The sequence below is a fragment of the Podarcis tiliguerta genome (genome assembly GCF_965153285.1).
Source record: "Podarcis tiliguerta genome assembly, chromosome: 4".
Classification (NCBI taxonomy): Eukaryota; Metazoa; Chordata; class Lepidosauria; order Squamata; family Lacertidae; genus Podarcis; species Podarcis tiliguerta.
The window spans coordinates 27875604-27893690 of NC_139537.1; the positions used below are offsets into that span (position 1 = coordinate 27875604).

The following is an 18087-nucleotide window of genomic DNA, read 5'->3' on the forward strand; positions in this document are numbered from 1 at the left end:
GAAGCTGCCTTATACAGAGCTTTGATCCATCTAGCTCAGTATTGTCTACACTGACTGACAAAGGCTCTCTCCAGGATTTCAGAGAGGAATCCTTCCCAGCCTTCCTCATCAAAGGGGAGAATACAAAGGTCAGTAAGAGCACCATTGTTACTCCTACATGCAAAACTGCCTTGTACAAAATCAGATCATTGGGTCTGCCTTACCAAGGATTCTGGATCATAGCTGTCAACTTTTCCCTTTTCTTGAAAGAAAGCCTATTTGGAATAAGGGGATTTCCCTTAAAAAAGGGAAAACGTTCACAGCTATGTTCTGGATAGGCAGCAACTCTTGCACACCCATGACTTGTGCTCCTTTTAAACCAAAGGTGAAAGATAGGAGTTCCTGAAGTAAACATGTGCTCTGTTCATTATCATAAACCTGTAACCTTCTCCTTAAAAGCGTGCTTTTGCTCTCCAGTACTTATAAGGGGTGCTACTGAATCATGGGATTCTATTGGTTAGTGGGTGAACTGATTCAAATAAAGCTTAGCAAAAATGGCAAGAAGAAATCTTTGTTGGAGTCAGCTGCTTCTATCCCATGCTACATCCTAAAACAGATATGCCCAATTCCAGGAATGAACTCAACTATGCGAAAGTTGCCTTCCACTCTGCAGTTGTTCCAGAAATTCTTGAGGCTTAAAGAGCAACTGGGGGGAAATTATCTACCAGGTAGAACAATTTGTGTGTGTACGTGTGTGTGTGAGAGAGACTATTAGCAAGATTAAATAAGTATCTCCAGATTAACTGCTAACTGTATATTGATGAGAGTGGGAAACCTCATTGTAGTCATGCAGAGTAGCTGTCATCACCCACAGCTGGGGACATAATTATAGGAGAATTTCCAATATGAAAACAAAATGCAAGTACAACATAAAAGGAAAGCATACAACTGAACACAAAAGGCCAATCCAGTTGGTCCCTTATGTAATATGCAGCTGTCTCTTGGGAGTGCAACTCTTTGCTCACAGGAGGGTTGCTGACAGAGAGGGGGGGTCAACCTCAGGAAATTTGTCTAAGCAAAGAAGTTCCTCTAAGCACAGTTCGAAAAGAAATAATGCAAAGTATGGCTGGGTCAGGAGGGACGCCAGTGGTGCGAGAGATGCAGGTGGCACGAGGGACGCAGGTGGCCCTGTGGGTTAAACCACAGAGCCTAGGACTTGCTGATCAGAAGGTCGGTGGTTTGAATCCCCGTGACGGGGTGAGCTCCCGTCGTTCGGTCCCAGCTCCTGCCCACCTAGCAGTTCGAAAGCACCCCTAAGTGCAAGTAGATAAATAAGTACCGCTCCAGCGGAAGGTAAACGGCGTTTCCGTGCGCTGCTCTGGTTTGCCAGAAGCGGCTTAGTCATGCTGGCCACATAACCCAGAAACTGTACGCCTGCTCCCTCGGCCAATAAAGCAAGATGAGTGCCGCAATGCCACAACTGGACCTAATGGTCAGGGGTCCCTTTACCTTTACCTATGGCTGGGTCAGGGTGCCAGCAAATATAAAAATTGTTGCAGTATAGGTTAGTTCAGTCTGCAACTTTATTCTTATGAAGCACTTAGTTTCTAAAGCATTGTACATAGGAATATTTTATTTATTGTAACAGTCTGTTGATGGGCACAAAAGCTTTAGATCACAATCAAGTCAAATGGAGGCGGCTATCTGCAGCTTCCAAGTTTCCTACATCATGTCACATTCAATTACACTCCGCCATCAAGGGAAAACCATTATAGAACAGAGCTCAGCAGGCAAAAGAAGCTCACTCTGATGATAATTGGGATAGAACTTTGCAGGCATTTTCTTTTCAAAACTTCCCCAGGTTCCAGCAGTGCCAATTACTATGCAGAGAAAGTTTCCAGCGGCAATTAGAAGTGTCATATAAAAGTGCCTTGTATTGAGGTCAGGCCATTGGCTCTCCTGGTCTCGTGCTGTGTGCTCTTAAATAGCCACTGCCAGCAAGGTCTTCCTGGTGTTTTCCATCATCTCCTGGCTGGTCCTTTGGCCTGAGAGAGTGGATTGAATCTGGGTCCTTCTACATGCCAGCTCTGTGCTCTACCACTAAGCTGTGGCCCCTCACATGAAAGGATAGCCTCTTGGCTCTCCCCCATGCAGAGGCCGCCTTGGACAGTTAAGCACGTCCAGAGGCAGCTGCCACATCCACATGAAGCATTTTGAACTCTTAAAAAGTACTATTCAAATGTGAATTATTATTGTCCCATGATAAAGCTGTAATATGGCCTTCTTGGCCAATCAAGTGCCAGCATAACAGAACCCTGGACTGGTTCCCAAATACAGACGTATCTCCACAGCTGGAATTATTAGCACCTTTTGTACAAAAGGCATTTAAAACCAATACTCCTCTTTGACCCTGTGCTTGCTTCTGGACCTTACAAAGAGGTAACTGAGATCCCTGAACAATGAATTGGCAAAAGGGTGATTGCACGCCTTTCAACAGCCATCACGTCTACTTTTGTAATGGAAAGTGTACAAAAAAGGAATAAATCAACAAAGAAAGAGTCACCACATAAAGAAAGAGTCTGATTAGAAAATGGCGTAGCATCTGCAACACAGAGAAGTATGTTACCTGCTTGGTAATAAAATGGGTACGGGGAGAACCATCTATGCCACATTAAGGAGGAAAAGGGGGGTGATAATGATAGACCTCATGTAAAAAACACACGAATGGTATTACAGCGGTACCTCGGGTTACATACGCTTCAGGTTACATATGCTTCAGGTTACAGACTCCGCTAACCCAGAAATAGTACCTCAGGTTAAGAACTTTGCTTCAGGATGAGAACAGAAATCGTGCTCCGGCGGCGCAGCAGCAGGAGGCCCCATTAGCTAAAGTGGTGCTTCAGGTTAACAACAGTTTCAGGTTAAGAACGGACCTCTGGAACGAATTAAGTACTTAACCTGAGCTACCACTGTAGTAGCATTCTGTTCTATAGAATATGTGTTTGCAACTGTTATATATTTGTAGTTCCTCACCTATGATAGCCATCAAAGTGGATGGCTTTAAAAGAGGGTTAAACAAATTCATGGAGGGAAAGTTATTATGGCTATGTAGCATCTCCAGGACTGAAGGCAGGATGTCTCTGAAAAACAGGTGCTGGGATCCACAAGTGTGAAGAGTGTTGTTGTGCTCAGGTCTTGCTTCCCATAGGCATCTGGTTGACCTTTGGTCTTATCCAGCAGACTCTTCTGACATTATTAAGGAGAGGGTGAAAAATAATAGTCCAGAAACAGAATACTGTACTAATTGTCTTCACATAAGCAGCATTCCTCTACCCACTTACTCAGGAGCAAAGCCCCATTGAACTCAATGGGACTTGCTTCTGAATACACATGTATAGGATCATGCTATCTGGAAGTGAATGTTTTACATGGCTCTCCCCTGCCTGAATGTAGTCTGGGCAGTGATCAGGGAGAGAGTTTTTCCCAAGCAAGTGAAATCACTTTTTAAGGTGAAGCCTTATTTCATTGTTAACTGCTAGAGGCAGACACATAAAAAGCAGATGATCAAAAATGTGAGATGAATTAATTAGACACTATGAACACTCATCCAAGAGCTTTTTTTGAGAATCTGTTTCCTTCTCATTCCTTATCCTGCTTCCACCATTTCATTCAGACTACAGCAAATGAAATGCATTTATTTTTAGACCAGCGTTTTCATAATGGCTGTGACATTTCAGCGTGCATTGCACTCATTTGCCCTTTTGGTTGTCTGCCTTGCCAGTCACCTCAGAGCACAGACTCCTTGGGGAATCTCTTCAGAATCAGGCCATGTCTCAACTGCTATTTTTTTCAAATCCCACCTTCCACTACACTGAACAATGTTCTCTTCCATCCTCTCCCAAGGACTCAGCTTCTGCTTTCTTTGCTTGACTAAGTTCCTGAAAGAATTTTTGGGCCAGTGAACACATAGCTAAGCAGCTAACATCCAAAAAGAGATGAACCATGCATGGAAGGAAATTGAGCTCTGAATGCAACTCATTTTAATCTCTAATCCCCTATCACTGAGCATCATGTTCAACTGTTGCATTATGAGGAAACATTTTATCTGGTTTTTTAGCACTATGGATTCTTCCATTGTTGCAGGCCATGATTCCTCTGTGTGCCCCACACTGTGTCCCCTTGGAAGACTAATTAAATACAATATTTCAGAACAAGAAAGTGTGGTGTTTTTTTTAGTTTAGAGAAAGATGTCATATATCATAATGCAAATATATACAAATCATAGGTTTTGGAAAAAGCAATGAAAATTATCAAGCAGATGGAGCAATTCCCTTATGAAGAAAGGTTTGGGGCATTTTAGTTTAGAAAAAAGTCAAGTAAACAGATGTATAAAACTATGCAGTGTGTGGAGAAAGTTCTCCTCCCTCCCTCTACTAAAACTCACAAACATTCAATGTAGCTGAATGCTAAAAGATTCAGTACTTCTTCATGTGGTACATCACAGCCACTAACCTGGGTGGCTTTAAAAGAGACTTTGATGATTTCTTGGACAAGAAGGCTTTCAATGGCTATTTGCTGCAATACCTATATTCCACCTCCACCTCCACCTCCCTATATTCAGAAGTAATGCTTCTGAATGCCAGTTGCTGGAAACTGGAGGAGGGGCTTGCTTACTTACTGACTTCCCATAGGGATTTGGTTGGCCACTGTGAAAACAGGGTGCTGGACTAGATGGACCGCTGTTCTGACTTAAAACAACTCAGGCTTTTAGATAATACAATTTCTCCCTTTTCCACCGCATTTGCTTGTGCCTCAGTAGAGGCAATCATATGGTCCAAGCGTCCGAACCTTTCCTTCTTTGTTGCTCAATAATACAACATTCAAGCAAGTGTTTATGTGGAACTTCTAGTTTAATTCTCCTGTGCTTGGGGGCTGTTGTGTGGAAGCAACAACAGCTTGCTTTGCAAATCTGCTATGCAAGAGCTATAATTCAATATACAGTCTCTCTCTCTTTCCTCTCACCCTCCCACAACCGTACTATCTGTGGAGGAAGTCCTGCTCAGAGACCCATCTGGGAAAGAACAATAGATGGAGTCTGCAGAATGATCGGCCAATGGAGGGGCACCAAGTGAGTACTGCTTGTAGCTTTTCAAAAGCGACACAAGGCACATCTGCTCTGCCACGTATTTTGAAACAGAGGTTTTATATGGCAGATGGTTTATGTGTCCTGTGCCATTTTCACTGCCAGGTTTTACAACTGCGTTAGTGTTTTTAGACTTTTATGTAAAGCTCTATGTCTCTTGAACTTGGAAAGGGAAAGGCGGGATTAAAAAATTAAACACGATATTAAATAATGTTTGCTCAGTCGCTTCCCCATCTTACAATTTAATAATCATTGTGAAGGAGGAGTTGTGGAGAAGGAAGTGTTGCCTCTAACATTCAAGCAATGGCATGCTTCTCTGCAACTGCTTTCTATTTAAGGATTGTACAGTTGCCCTTGTGGGAGACCCAAACTCGTACACTATGGCCAGAATACTTATACACATCTATTAGCAAGAGAGAGCTTACTGCACCCATTGCATATTTCAGCTCTGACTCTGAAGTCAAAACTAGTAGACCCCCTGAGGTCAAGTGGAATAAGAGTAGGTTTGTCTGCAAAACAGCCAGCAATCTTGTCACAGTGGGCAGACAGAGCCTCACAACATCAAAGCAAAGATTAGCCTGGATCCACCTGGCTAGTTGCCAGACAGAATACTTCTCCCAAATTGTGATTTGCAGAGGCATCAGCTGAGGGGGGAGGGAGATATATATATTTTTTCTCCCACCTGCGGTCATGGTAAAAAAAGGAAGAAAAAAAGATGACATTTTAAAAAAAGATAAACCATCCAACACTTTGATTCAGCATCTTAGTTAAAGGCCAGAAATAAAAGTTGTCATGTAGGAGGCACATTCCTTGGCTGCTTCTATCTTCCCATTACCCATTCCATCTTATTCTCATGGTCATTCTGTAGACAGCTTCTGCTAAAGACAGAAACATAGGAAGATGCTTTACAAACCATTGTTCTATCTAGCTCTCTATTGATACGTGTCTGATTCCTGCCACTGTTTGTACCATCAAGAGAACTGTATGTGTGATATTAGGTAGCTTAAATACATTTAAGGGCTGTGTACGCGGGCTAATTTTTTTTAGCAAAGTTCTCCGTAAGTGATCTGTTCATATCTCTGGCAAGAGCAATCTGTCCCTTCCTAACTCAGCCTGCTGGGTAGGTGGGGGGGGAGAGGGGGAGGCAGGCCATTGCTGTCATATGGGCCCGACAGATTCCTCCAAGGGGATGCAGCCCCCAACATTAAAAACATCTCCACTTCTGCACTGAACAATAGTCTTGTTGTTTGAATGAGTCAGACCAAGCCATTCACAGTGAATCATGATTTCAAGTTGGCTTACCATTTGGACAACACAACAAGCTGGAGTTAGGCAAACACTTCTTAACTTATCCTAATAGCCTCACAAGGTGTGGGGGAGGAATTTCATAAGCCCAACGTTTTCTGAAGCTTACTAGATTTGTTCCCACTATACTATGGTTAAATGTAGGGCTGCCATACATCTGGAATTTCCTCGACATACCCTGAATACTGCAGTCAGAAGCAGTGTCTGGGTGGAAATCAGCATAATGTCCAAGAAAATCTGGACACATGACAACAACTTTGCCAAAAAGGCTTAACAACTTATGTGTCCGGATTTTCACTTTTTGAAATATGGTAACCCTAGTTAGAGGTGACATTTGAACATGGCCACAAAATTCTTTTCAACCTTAGTATTTTGAGAGACTGCATTTTATCTTCCAGTACTGAGTTTAATTTGGTATTTTACCACTAAAATTATGTATTTAAGAAAGCAGGTGTTAAAAGGCTAGCCACTGTACTACCTGGATGTGGTAGGGACCGTTGTTCAATCCTGCATCTTGTGTCTCATGTCTTCTTTTAATTTAATTGCTGCATCTTGTTTTATCTTTTATCCAGCTTTGACAACAAAACCCCAACAACTATATTCATAGATCCATTATGCCTCTTCATTAGGTGATAGCACAAAATCATCAAACACAGCAGCTGCAGGCAACAGCTAGAATTCAGGAACTAATATAATTATATTGCCATCATTAAATATTTTGCTGCGGTCTACACCATGTAGCTAATACAACATTACAGCTGGCTTCATGCTGCCATGACACTTCAACTAAACTAATACCCTCTAATCTTTGACAACTTCCTAATCTACCATCTTACTTATCTGTATAATTTGGAAAGCTGTCTGTCCACCCATCTGCTCTCTCTGTGTCTGGATGCCACTTGAAATATTGTTGCCCCATTTGGCATGAAGGTTCCTGAGATTGAGGAACAAGTGTTTTTGTCTATGTTTGAATGCTGGACATCTTTTTTTAGAACACAGATGGCAAACCAAACCACACCAAACTGTGCCGATTTGGATGCCTCTGAAGATCTTATCACCCAGTCTGGTACGACGGTTCCAAATTGCACTGATTTGGACAAATATCCTCATTCCAGTTTGGTGTGATGGTTCTTGAGATTGAAGAATAGGTTTTGGTCTTTATTTGGATCCTATCAGATGCCATTTTTAATCAAGATGGTGGGCTCGAACTTTCAAAACTACACTTGGAAGGAAATTAATAAGTCTGTGCAGTGCTTTTTTCAGGGTACACAGTACCAGCACCTCATTGTTTTTGTTAAAAAGTGTGGCACTTACTGCAACAACTTCATGGTGGAACTTCAGTGGAAAAAAAGCACTGGGTCTGTACAACATATTGGGCCAAAGCTGAAACTGCAGAAGTCCCATTGTGGGAAGAGTAAAGTGAACTCTAGGACCAGCAGAGAGAAGAGAGAAGAACCAGCTTCTGCACCTGTGTCAGGCCAGCACTGATCTATCACTCCTGCTTATCATGTCCATGGCTATAGCATCTTTTGATGCTGGAGTTTGTTCATTAATAACTGGGGGGGGGGTCAGGGGGGCACAGTCCCACATGTGGTGGTGATGGTGTGTCTGGAGATTAGCTGAGAAGGTAGGTAAAACTCCATTCCCAGGTCCTCAACATAGGGCAAAGCTGCTACCGTCCCATTCACTTATACCCATGAGTGGCAACTTATGCCAATGGAAACTTATTGTCTGTACTAAGTGCATTGTTTACATTTGTGGAAATCCATCAGTTGGCTCTGGGAAGTCCCAATGTTATTAGTATATCCCATATCTGTATTTCCCACCACCATCTATTACAGCTCTTTTGTGCCTGCTTCTTCATATCTATCACTTCTAAGAATAGCTGTAAACTCATAGGGATGCATTGCCCTGGTGGTGCATCACATAAAATGCTACAGTTTAGATTCTAGGGTAATGACAAGACACAGCTCTACAACACCATAGGACATTCAGTGAAATGATTCAGTACAAATGCACTCAAGTTCTTCCAGCTAAATTGGAATTTACACACACACACACACACACACACACGATTGCTCACCAAGTCAACATAAAACCCTTCTCAGGATCTAGAGATAATGTTTCCCTTCCACATATATCTCTTTTCTTATGTATAATTATTTGTCACTCTTTTTTAACATCTGGAGAAAACCTGCAACTCAGAAAAATAACAATCAAGAATTGGTATGTCTTTCAAGGCCTTTGGTATATTTCAGCACACACAAACGCCACAAATTATTCTGACAGCGCTGCAAGCCATTTCTTTGAAATGAAATGTAGAAGCATTTTATCTGAGTGGAACCTTTAAATTAAGGTGACCTTCAAAACAGAAACAAAAAGAGATGGGGGGGGGATGCCTAATGAATGAACTATTGAGAAGACTCTTTTTATTATCCTTCAAGACTGTGACCTCCCAACCTTATGGGTAGAACTTTTTACTTGTGCCACTCTTGTTTACTGCATACTTCAAATGCTACATCACTTATGCCCATGAAAGAATTGCAAGTGCACCATGACAACACCACCCCAAATGATTCTAATAACTAAAGTCTCTCTGCCAGTCCAGGGAAATCCAAGGAGGATGCACTGCTGTCCCCTTCCAGTCTCAGCTGTGGTTGAAATATTCATTTGATCACTCTCAAATGGAGGGACAAGAAAATGACCCACCTTCCAATAAGGCCACCTGTTGATGGGTCCATGTGCAGTTACCCAGCATGGTCAACCACTACATTTCAAGCAGCAGCTTCTCAGTGAAGTACCATCAGGCCATGGACTGATTCCACCCATTCAGAGGGATTTTCCTGGACAGGAAGGAGTATAAAGGGCTTCCTGTTCCAGCTAAGCCTTGCATGAGCTCCACATGTGTTAATGTGATCTTGTATCATTGATTATTGTTTGCTTCTCACTTCTGGCTTGTGCCTCAGTCCTATCTCCTCTACTTTGATCCTGACTACCAGCTAGTCCCATGACTCCCGGCTCCCGGCTCCCACTAGACTGATGCCTATGGCTCAGCCCTGACAATGAGTCAAGACTATAAGAGGTAGGAGGCTTGCTCAGATCAAGTGACTCATGAACATGACTTGGATCCTCCAAGAGTGTCATGGACTGATTGGACGCAAAGGAATGGTGCGAGGAACCAGCTGGGGAACCCCCAAGAGGAGAAGGCTCAGGGCAAAGGGATTGGTGGTGGGACAATGATGAGTAAGGAGGAGGGAGAAGATTGGGAAGAGATGTTGAAAGCTGAGGAGGCAGCAGAGCTTAGTGACCTGGGGGAGTCTGTGGCAGAGAGAAGTCCAGAGGCAGAGGCTGAAGAAGGAGAGAGGGAGGCCAAGAGGCAGAGATGAGTCAGGCTGGTGCAGAGTTATGGGTGCCTCCACCTCCTGCTGTGACAAACTCCCCTCTCCGCTTGTCTCCCAGATCCGGAAGAGGCATAAAAAGGGTGTAGGAGAGGTTGGCTTCATGCAGGCACAGTCTCTGACTGCTTGTAAGAAGCCCTGGAGAGGAGGGAACTTAGGTAGCTGTGGGGAGGCAGGAACTTTGAGTCTCAACAAATGATCCATGGGGCCAGACCTACTGAGGATGAGCAGCTGTGCTCATTAGGCCTGACACTCCACCAAGTCTGTGCAGATTATGTTCTTGCTAATAAGAGTTAACAGTGCTGGCTCACTCCTGTCAAAGAGTTACTTTTGCAATGCAAACATTGGGCTGGATTGGAAGTTGCACTGCCTTAGACCACTTTCCTGTGTATGGTGAGGACAGCCCTCTCTTCCCACCTTCTGCGCTATCAGAACATGTGGGCTTAATGGTATGTGCCTTTAAAGTCCACCCCAGAACTTAGAAGCCTGGCTGGGATGAGCAGAGGTGCCCTGGGCCTTAAAGTAGTCTTTGGACATCACAAGACAAACATAAACCAATCTGGCACTGAGAAACATGCAATGACACTTGTGGATAACACTTACAAAGTGTTAGTTCTTGCCAGTAAACACAACATAAGCTTGATCGAGGTGCTTTACTCCCATGGAATATTTGTAAACACTCATAAGGGGACAGAAAACTCCCAGATGTATTAGTTGGTCAAGAGAAAACACATCACGCAACCGCTATAGGCTAAGAGATGGTTTATCTGGATTATCACATACAGAACTCATTTGCAGAGCTACTCTTGCCTCCATTCAAATTAGTCTGATAGATGATTTCGAGCCCTTTCAGCAGCGATGCAGACAAGCAATTATTCTACAGGCACTCTCTCTTCTCAGTTTGCACAAAGTGTAATTAACTAGCCTACAGAAGAAAGCAACAGGTCATAAAGATCAATATCCCTAGGTAGATGCCAGTGGAGGAAAAGGCACACCTAGCTGAGAATTAGAATCTAGCAGGAGCAATAAATGGGAACAGGATTCTCATTCTAAAGAGCAGCTCTAAAAATAATTAGAATAAATACTACTGTCTAGACATGCAAGGAGCACACAGAAAAGACTAAAGTGAAAAAATATGCACATATTCTGAAGCATGCTAAGTACACTTTTTTTTTACCCAAGTTTTGGGAATTCTGATTGATCAATTGTTTTGATGCTGTTTTTTACTTATAAATTATGACATTCTTCTTAAATGACCAGTGGAGTCCATTTCAGCAATGGGTCGACTTAGTGTGGGATAACTAGCCTCATATAACCAACATGCTTAAGTCTAATTGATGCATGAAGGGGTTAAGACCACAGAATAAGCTGTTCTGCCAGCCTTAGCCTTTGTTCCCCTTCAGCCTACCTGATGAACTCAGTGTGTAAGGAGGCCAAGCTCCAGCTTAGCCGCATGGCTCTAACAAGCCTCTCTTGAGTTTCTATAACAATAATTTAGGAACTTTCACCACCAAAACCAAGCCAATTTTTGCTGCCTGAATGCTGTACAGAAAATCATATGAATCTGACTTTTGGGGAGTTTGTAAGTAAACCATTTTTAACTTAACAAATATGTGTTCTTTTTCCATGCTAGGGGACGAGGGAAGTACTCCACTTTTTACTTTGCTACATATTTTGTGGCTTTAAATCTCTGCTGGGGTTCTCTCACCAAAGAGTACTTGCCCCAACCTTGGATCTTGGAATCCAGAGGATTTTCATTTTTATACCTATATTTTTCCTTGCCAACAACACGTAGAAGGTTTTGTAACCCTTAAAAAAATATTCTTTTAAATTGTCTGGAGTGCAATGGAATGCAATGGACCATTGTGGTGATCTCTGGGATGGGTAGAGAATAGAAGTGGCACAACTGCTCAGGTTTACATAGGAAGGCATTATCAGAGTCTGGATTTTAACACTGCATCCCCCTGGATAGTCAACGTGGTGGTCTCCATATGCTGTTGGACAGCAACTTCCATCAGCACCAGCAAGCATGGCCAATGATCAGGGATAGTTTTTGTGCAACAACTTTTAGTAAGCACCATACTGACTACAGGGGAAAGGGGGCCATGGCTCAATGGCAAAGCATCTGCTTGGCATGAACACACCAGGATCAATCCCCAGCAGCTCTAGGTAAGACTGGGAGAGACCCCTGTCTGAAGCCCTTATGAGGAGAAGCACACATTTGTTGGGCTGGTTTGAATGTCATGATAAACCGTGGTTTATAGTGATGGGTATGAGCCACAAAAGCATCATTGCCACATACCTCCTTCCCTCTCCTCTCCTCTTCTGATGCTGGAAAAAGAGGAGCATGGATGCTTTCACTTTAAGGTTTTTTTTTAAAATTAACTGCAGTTGTCATTTCTTCCAAACCCAACTATGGTGAAGCTTAGCTATGGTTTGTTTGAAATGGGCCAAGTGCAAATCATGGTTTGCATCACTTCTCCAGCAGAGGCCACTCTGATCAGCTGGTACTTGGATGTTTTATCTGGAAATTCTGATGACTAGACCTGGCAACAGCTATGTGCAAAGTAAGTGCTCTACCTCCCTGTATGTTCAAGGCCTCTGCTCTTTCCAGCAGGACAATCAACCATCACAGGTTAATTGTTGTAATGCATGCGAGGCTAAAGAACCAAAATCTCTGAATCAATGTCAGTGAATCAATGCCACTTGAAAATGTTGACTATTCAGAGGTATGGCAACCCGGAATCCTGAGCCTGTTTGTTTCCATGGTGACACACTTATATTTCAGTGAAACGGCACAATGGTGCTTGGCAATTAAAAGGGCATCTGTAAATAGGATGTTTTCTGATCTAGCACTTAAAACATTTCATAATGGGTGGGGACAAAACAAGGTTACCTATGAAAAAAGATTGCAGATTAAACAACTCTGATACACATTAATTTTGGAAGAGGAAGTACGCAATCAAAGAGAAAGAATTACTTTTCTTCCCCACTGATAGTTTACCTTCAAAATGTTAATGGGAGCTGGGGAGGGGGAAATGTGTGACTGACTCATATCTCCCTGGAAGCATGAAAGACTCTTCAGTCTGTTATTAGTGATGCGCAATCTGTAACATTCTGAAAACACCCTGGCATGACGCATGGGGTAAAAACGGTCTTTCCTTATCAAAAAGGATATATGCTGCAGCAGATTCAGAAGAAAAGAATGATTGCGACTGGTGAACAGACAGAGATTGCATCAGTAACTCATCCAATATTGATTTTATGAACTCTTCTCACTTTCATTACATACTGATAAAACCATGAGGCAGCTATTCCATTCACGGATTCTGTATTAAATCAGCTATTATTCCAATGGAAAGAGCCTTCCTTCCCATTTTTTTTTTTTGGGGGGGGGGGCTTTCCTTCCCATTTTGAAATCAAATTTAAAAATAGTTCTCAAGGTCTGCAGAGTTCTTTAGGATCCTGTTTTGGTCCTATCAAACTAGTCCCCCGGTTTCTGAAGAACACTTCAGGCAGTGCCTCTCACGCCATTATGATTATGCCTCATCACGGAATGGGGGTAGAATATTATTTTGCACCCCCTTAACCTCTAATCCAGACATTTTCCACTCTACAGCTGGCTGGGGGAAAGCTACTCTTTATTGTGTTGGTTATTACTACAGTTTCTCAAAACTAAATTCTAACAAAACTAGCATAGTTTGTTCAGTATTACAGTGGGCCCCAGGTGATGCTGTGGTCTAAACCACTGAGTCTCTATAGTTTGCTAATTGTAAAGTCAGCAGTTCGAATCTGTGTGATGGGGTGAGCTTCTGTCGCTTTGTCCTGCCAACCTACCAGTTCAAAAGCATGCCAGCCCAAGTAGATAAATAGGTACTGCTGCAGAAGGCAAATGGCATTTATGTGCACTGTTCTGTCTGTCACGGTGTCTGTTGCACCAGAAGCAGTTTAATCATGCTGGCCACATTACCTGGAAAACTGTCTGCGGACAAACAATGGCTCCCTCGGTCTGAAAGCAGAGATAAGTGCCACACCCCATAGTCGAATTCAACTGGACTCAACCATCCAGGGGTCCTTTACCTTCACCTTTTACAGTATGAATACACAGTTTCCTTGAACACACTAATTCCTCAAGAAGTTCAAGACTGGAAGACTATGGAAAAGATCACCAGCTTTGATCCTAATCACCGGGTTATTCTTATAACACTTGGATATAACACTTCAGAGTTTCCAAACTTTACTTCCCCAGCCTAGATACTCCCCCATGAATTAAAAACTCCCTTCACACACTGAAAGTTAATACAAGAGAAGTTTAAGCTGAACCCTTCTCCCTGCCAAACTAGCTTTCTATGGTATAAGGAAACCTTCCCCACCCCCCACTCCAATATGAAAGGCAGCACTCAGTCAAGCATCCACAATCTGAAATTGTAACATCAAGGTCAATACTAGGAGGCACCTTAATACTTAATTCTGCTGAATGTATAAAATGGTACTTAGAATGCAGAAAAATGGGGAATGGGAAGATTAAAAATCAACGGGCACAATTCAACACAGAATTTTGATGCACTGAGAGAAACAGATTTAAAGAACACTCAGCTCTGTTTTGGATTGCAGCCCTGAATGTTTTACAGAAAAGAAAAATCACACTAACTAAATCTTGATGCTTATAGGAAGCAAGTGGTATCAGATTATTCAGAAAAATCACAGTGGGGAACCACTGAATTTTTTTATCCCTGAATGTTACTTTCTCAAATTGTGTAAATATAGAAAACTATACAGTAAAATCTGCTTGTCGCTCAAATACATCTCCCTCTACAATATGAATCAAAAAGAATATTATTTAGTGTTCCTTACTTCACTAGCTTGAATACTGAGGCCGACACTGCCTAAAGAGGAATTCATCTGCAGAGACAGCAAGAGTAGCTGAAAGGAATATTAAACACCAGATATTATCCAAAGACCTTCAATACTGCTAGCTCTCAGCATATTCCACATGCTTCCTATTTTATCTGAAATGCAGGGCTGTGTTATGAAACAACTGCTCATTCTAGTTTATATTTCTCCTGTTCATTATCCACATAGCATTATAATTTTCACACTGGGAAATAATCTGAGAAGACTCTTTGCTCTGAAAATGTTACCTAGGTGTTCCTTCCCTTGACCTATTTTTTGAGCATTCATCCTGATTCATCCTGTTTTGTTTTCTGGGGGTTAATACATCTTCCCCTTAATCATCTGTTCATCCCACACTTACTTTCCCATCTACAAAATATTGGTTTCTTTTTTTCTTTTTCAAATGTTCTTTTGTAGCACTGGGGCAAAAGAGTGCTCTAAATCGTTTTAACTGCACAGGCCTAAATTTCTTCCTTTAAAATACGGACAGTCAGAAGTTCCCCTGAGTAAAAACCTCCACCCTAAGCCAAGTGATAAGGGCCAAAGCACATGATAAGCCTTTTCTAATCCTTACAGATGGGCAATATCATATTATCTGTTTGTTAAACTTGCATCCTGCAATTTCACCAAATGGTTCCCAGAAAAGCTAACTTCAGTAATAGTTCAAAATCTAAATGTTGCCAGGTACACATCTAACCCATGCAGAAAAAGTTATGCATAGATTAGAACACAGAGTAGAAAACTCTGTGTGTTTGTGGGAGGGAGGAGAGCTGAAATCACATCTAGTTATCCATCTGGCCAAGGAACTTATGTACTTCTTGTTGTTGTTAAGTCATTTAGTCGTCTCCAACTCTTCGTGAACCCATGGACCAGAGCACGCCAGGCACTCCTGTCTTCCATTGCCTGCCACAGTTTGGTCAAACTCATGCTGGTAGCTTCGAGAACACTGTCCAACCATCTCACCCTCGGTCCCCCTTCTCCTTGTGCCCTCAGTCTTTCCCAACATCAGGGTCTTTTCCAGGGAGTCTTCTCTTCTCATGAGGTAGCCAAAGTATTGGAGCCTCAGCTTCACAATCTGTCCTTCCAGTGAGCACACAGGGCTGATTTCCTTCAGAATGGATAGGTTTGATCTTCTTGAGAGGAGACTCTGAAGAGTCTCCTCCAGCACCATAATTCAAAAGCATCAATTCTTTGGTGATCAGCCTTCTTTATGGTCCAGCTCTCACTTCCATACATCACTACTGGGAAAACCATAGCTTTAACTATACGGACCTTTGTTGGCAAGGTGATGTCTCTACCATGGTTCAATTCCATGGTGGCAAAGTGACTTTTGGCAGAAAGAGCCACTGTTCTGCAATAGACAATCTAGTCCACATGCAGAACGTCACAAGCTCAATCCTCAGCACCTCTAGGTAGGACTAGGAGAGGGACTCTTGTCTGAAGCCCTGGAGAGCTACTGCCAGTCAGTACAGACAATATTGGACCAGTAGTCTGACTTACTATAAAGGCACCTTCCTTTGTTCCTAAATATTTCTAGCAGCGGTATTTCTAGGAAAAGGCTAAAGGGAAACTAGGTTTTTTTTAAAAAAGAGCAAGCTGGTAACATGATGTGCAAGACCTCTCTCCCGCTCTTAGTATAAAGAACAAAACCTCTGTTGGTGAATTCAAAAGTTAGTCTGAAATGGAGACTGACATGATGAAGCAACCTCAGGAGGATTTCTTTTTTGGGTACAGTCTGAAACTTCAACAGTCACGTGGCAAGGTAACAAGTATGCCACATACTGGTGCAGCCTGCTTTTAGAAGGTAAAGTGATGTACCTATTGGCATGCCAGAACATACAAAATAATGGTCAACCTACCAGCTGGACCCAAAGAGCCTCAGGCTTCTTTACATCAATCACTACCACAGCAGCTGGGCTGCTGTTGGTAGATAGTAGCATCAGTAGCATCACCATTTGTTCTTCCCCCTCCATCTTCCACTCTCTCTTCTGCCTCTCTCGATTTCCTGCCAGAGTAATGTGGCTCACCATAGCTCATTGCAAAGCTCATTACTTGGCCAATCCTGACGAACAGAAATGGGAATCCACTCTGCTTCCCAGCTATACAACATTAGATACCAAGAGTTCTAGAATGATGCAACATTTGTCATAGTAAGAATAATAAACTCACCGGGGGAGGTGGGTACTTGTCAAATCAGAGGCCAAATTTAGCCAGAATGCAACATTAACATTTGGAGGTCAAGAATGAATGTTATTGAGATCCTGGGTCACATCTATTGCTGCAGTTGCTTACTAGCGCCACAGACTTCCACTCGTGCAATGGAACTTCCCTTTCCTCTCATCTCCCCCAGAGCCCTCCACGCACCCTCAAAATCTGCTCCAGTGTTGGAGGAACCCCTGGACAGATTTGGGAGGGACACACAGGAAAGGGGACTTTGTATCTGCAGCATTGGATACAACCCACCTTACAGCAGCTCAGCACCTTACGTGGCAAGACTGTTTACTTTTCAGAGATGACTCAAGACATTTTGCTGCCTAATGCAAATGACCAAGTGGCATCCAGCCCTTTCACATGCATAGACTGACCCAGCAGCCTGTTGCCTCTTACTCCAAAATGCCTGACAGGACTGCATCCTCCACTGCAGCTAAAGGTAGCCGATTAGCTGAAGGGTCTCTAGGCAGGTTGAAAAGCACACTTGCTGTCCTCAGACGTCCATCTCACTCTGTCTAATGGTATGGCCTGTCAGGTGTGTTTCCTGCAGATGCACTCTATGTGGATGATATACCTGAAAATACATGCATTTAGGAATCATGTCTGAGCTAGTTTATACAGATATGCATACTTACATATGAAGACCACATTTTTACACATTTTCTTCAGGAAACACTATAGCAAGCATGTCTGGAGCTGCTAGGAGATGTTTTCAGAGATGCTTCAGAAAAACAATGTCAACAGATAGCAGGAATGGGGGGTTTACATCATGGAATCTGCACAACATGTTGCTAAAGGAATAATCACTGGTCCTGACAGTAAGTCATGGAAGTCAAGGAAGCAAATACTTTAGAGAAGCCCTTTATTCCTTTTTCTACGGCTGAACTACAATTGCTGCAGGAGGCCATGCGTTCATTTCTGTACATGCATGTATAAAATCTGGCATAGTCCCCACAACCTCCTACCTGTTATATGCCTTCAGAATGCAGGCATATAACATTTGTTGCCATTTCAGAACCCCACCCGCCTTTGTACTGAATTAGGTAAAAGCTCAGCATTTCCAGAGCTGATGCCACAGCAAGTCAATGATGATAAAGGTTGATATGATTCCATGAATCTTTAAGCAACTGCCTGGAACTAGTCTTCTATGCTTGATGC

The 18087-nt window shown here is 42.7% G+C and overlaps 1 protein-coding gene across 4 annotated transcripts in view; it reads right to left on the reverse strand.

The window, feature by feature from the left end:
* DCLK1 (doublecortin like kinase 1) overlaps positions 1–18087 on the reverse strand; it is a 203352-nt gene that overhangs the window by 135633 nt on the left and 49632 nt on the right. The gene's annotated exons all lie outside the window — the stretch shown is intronic.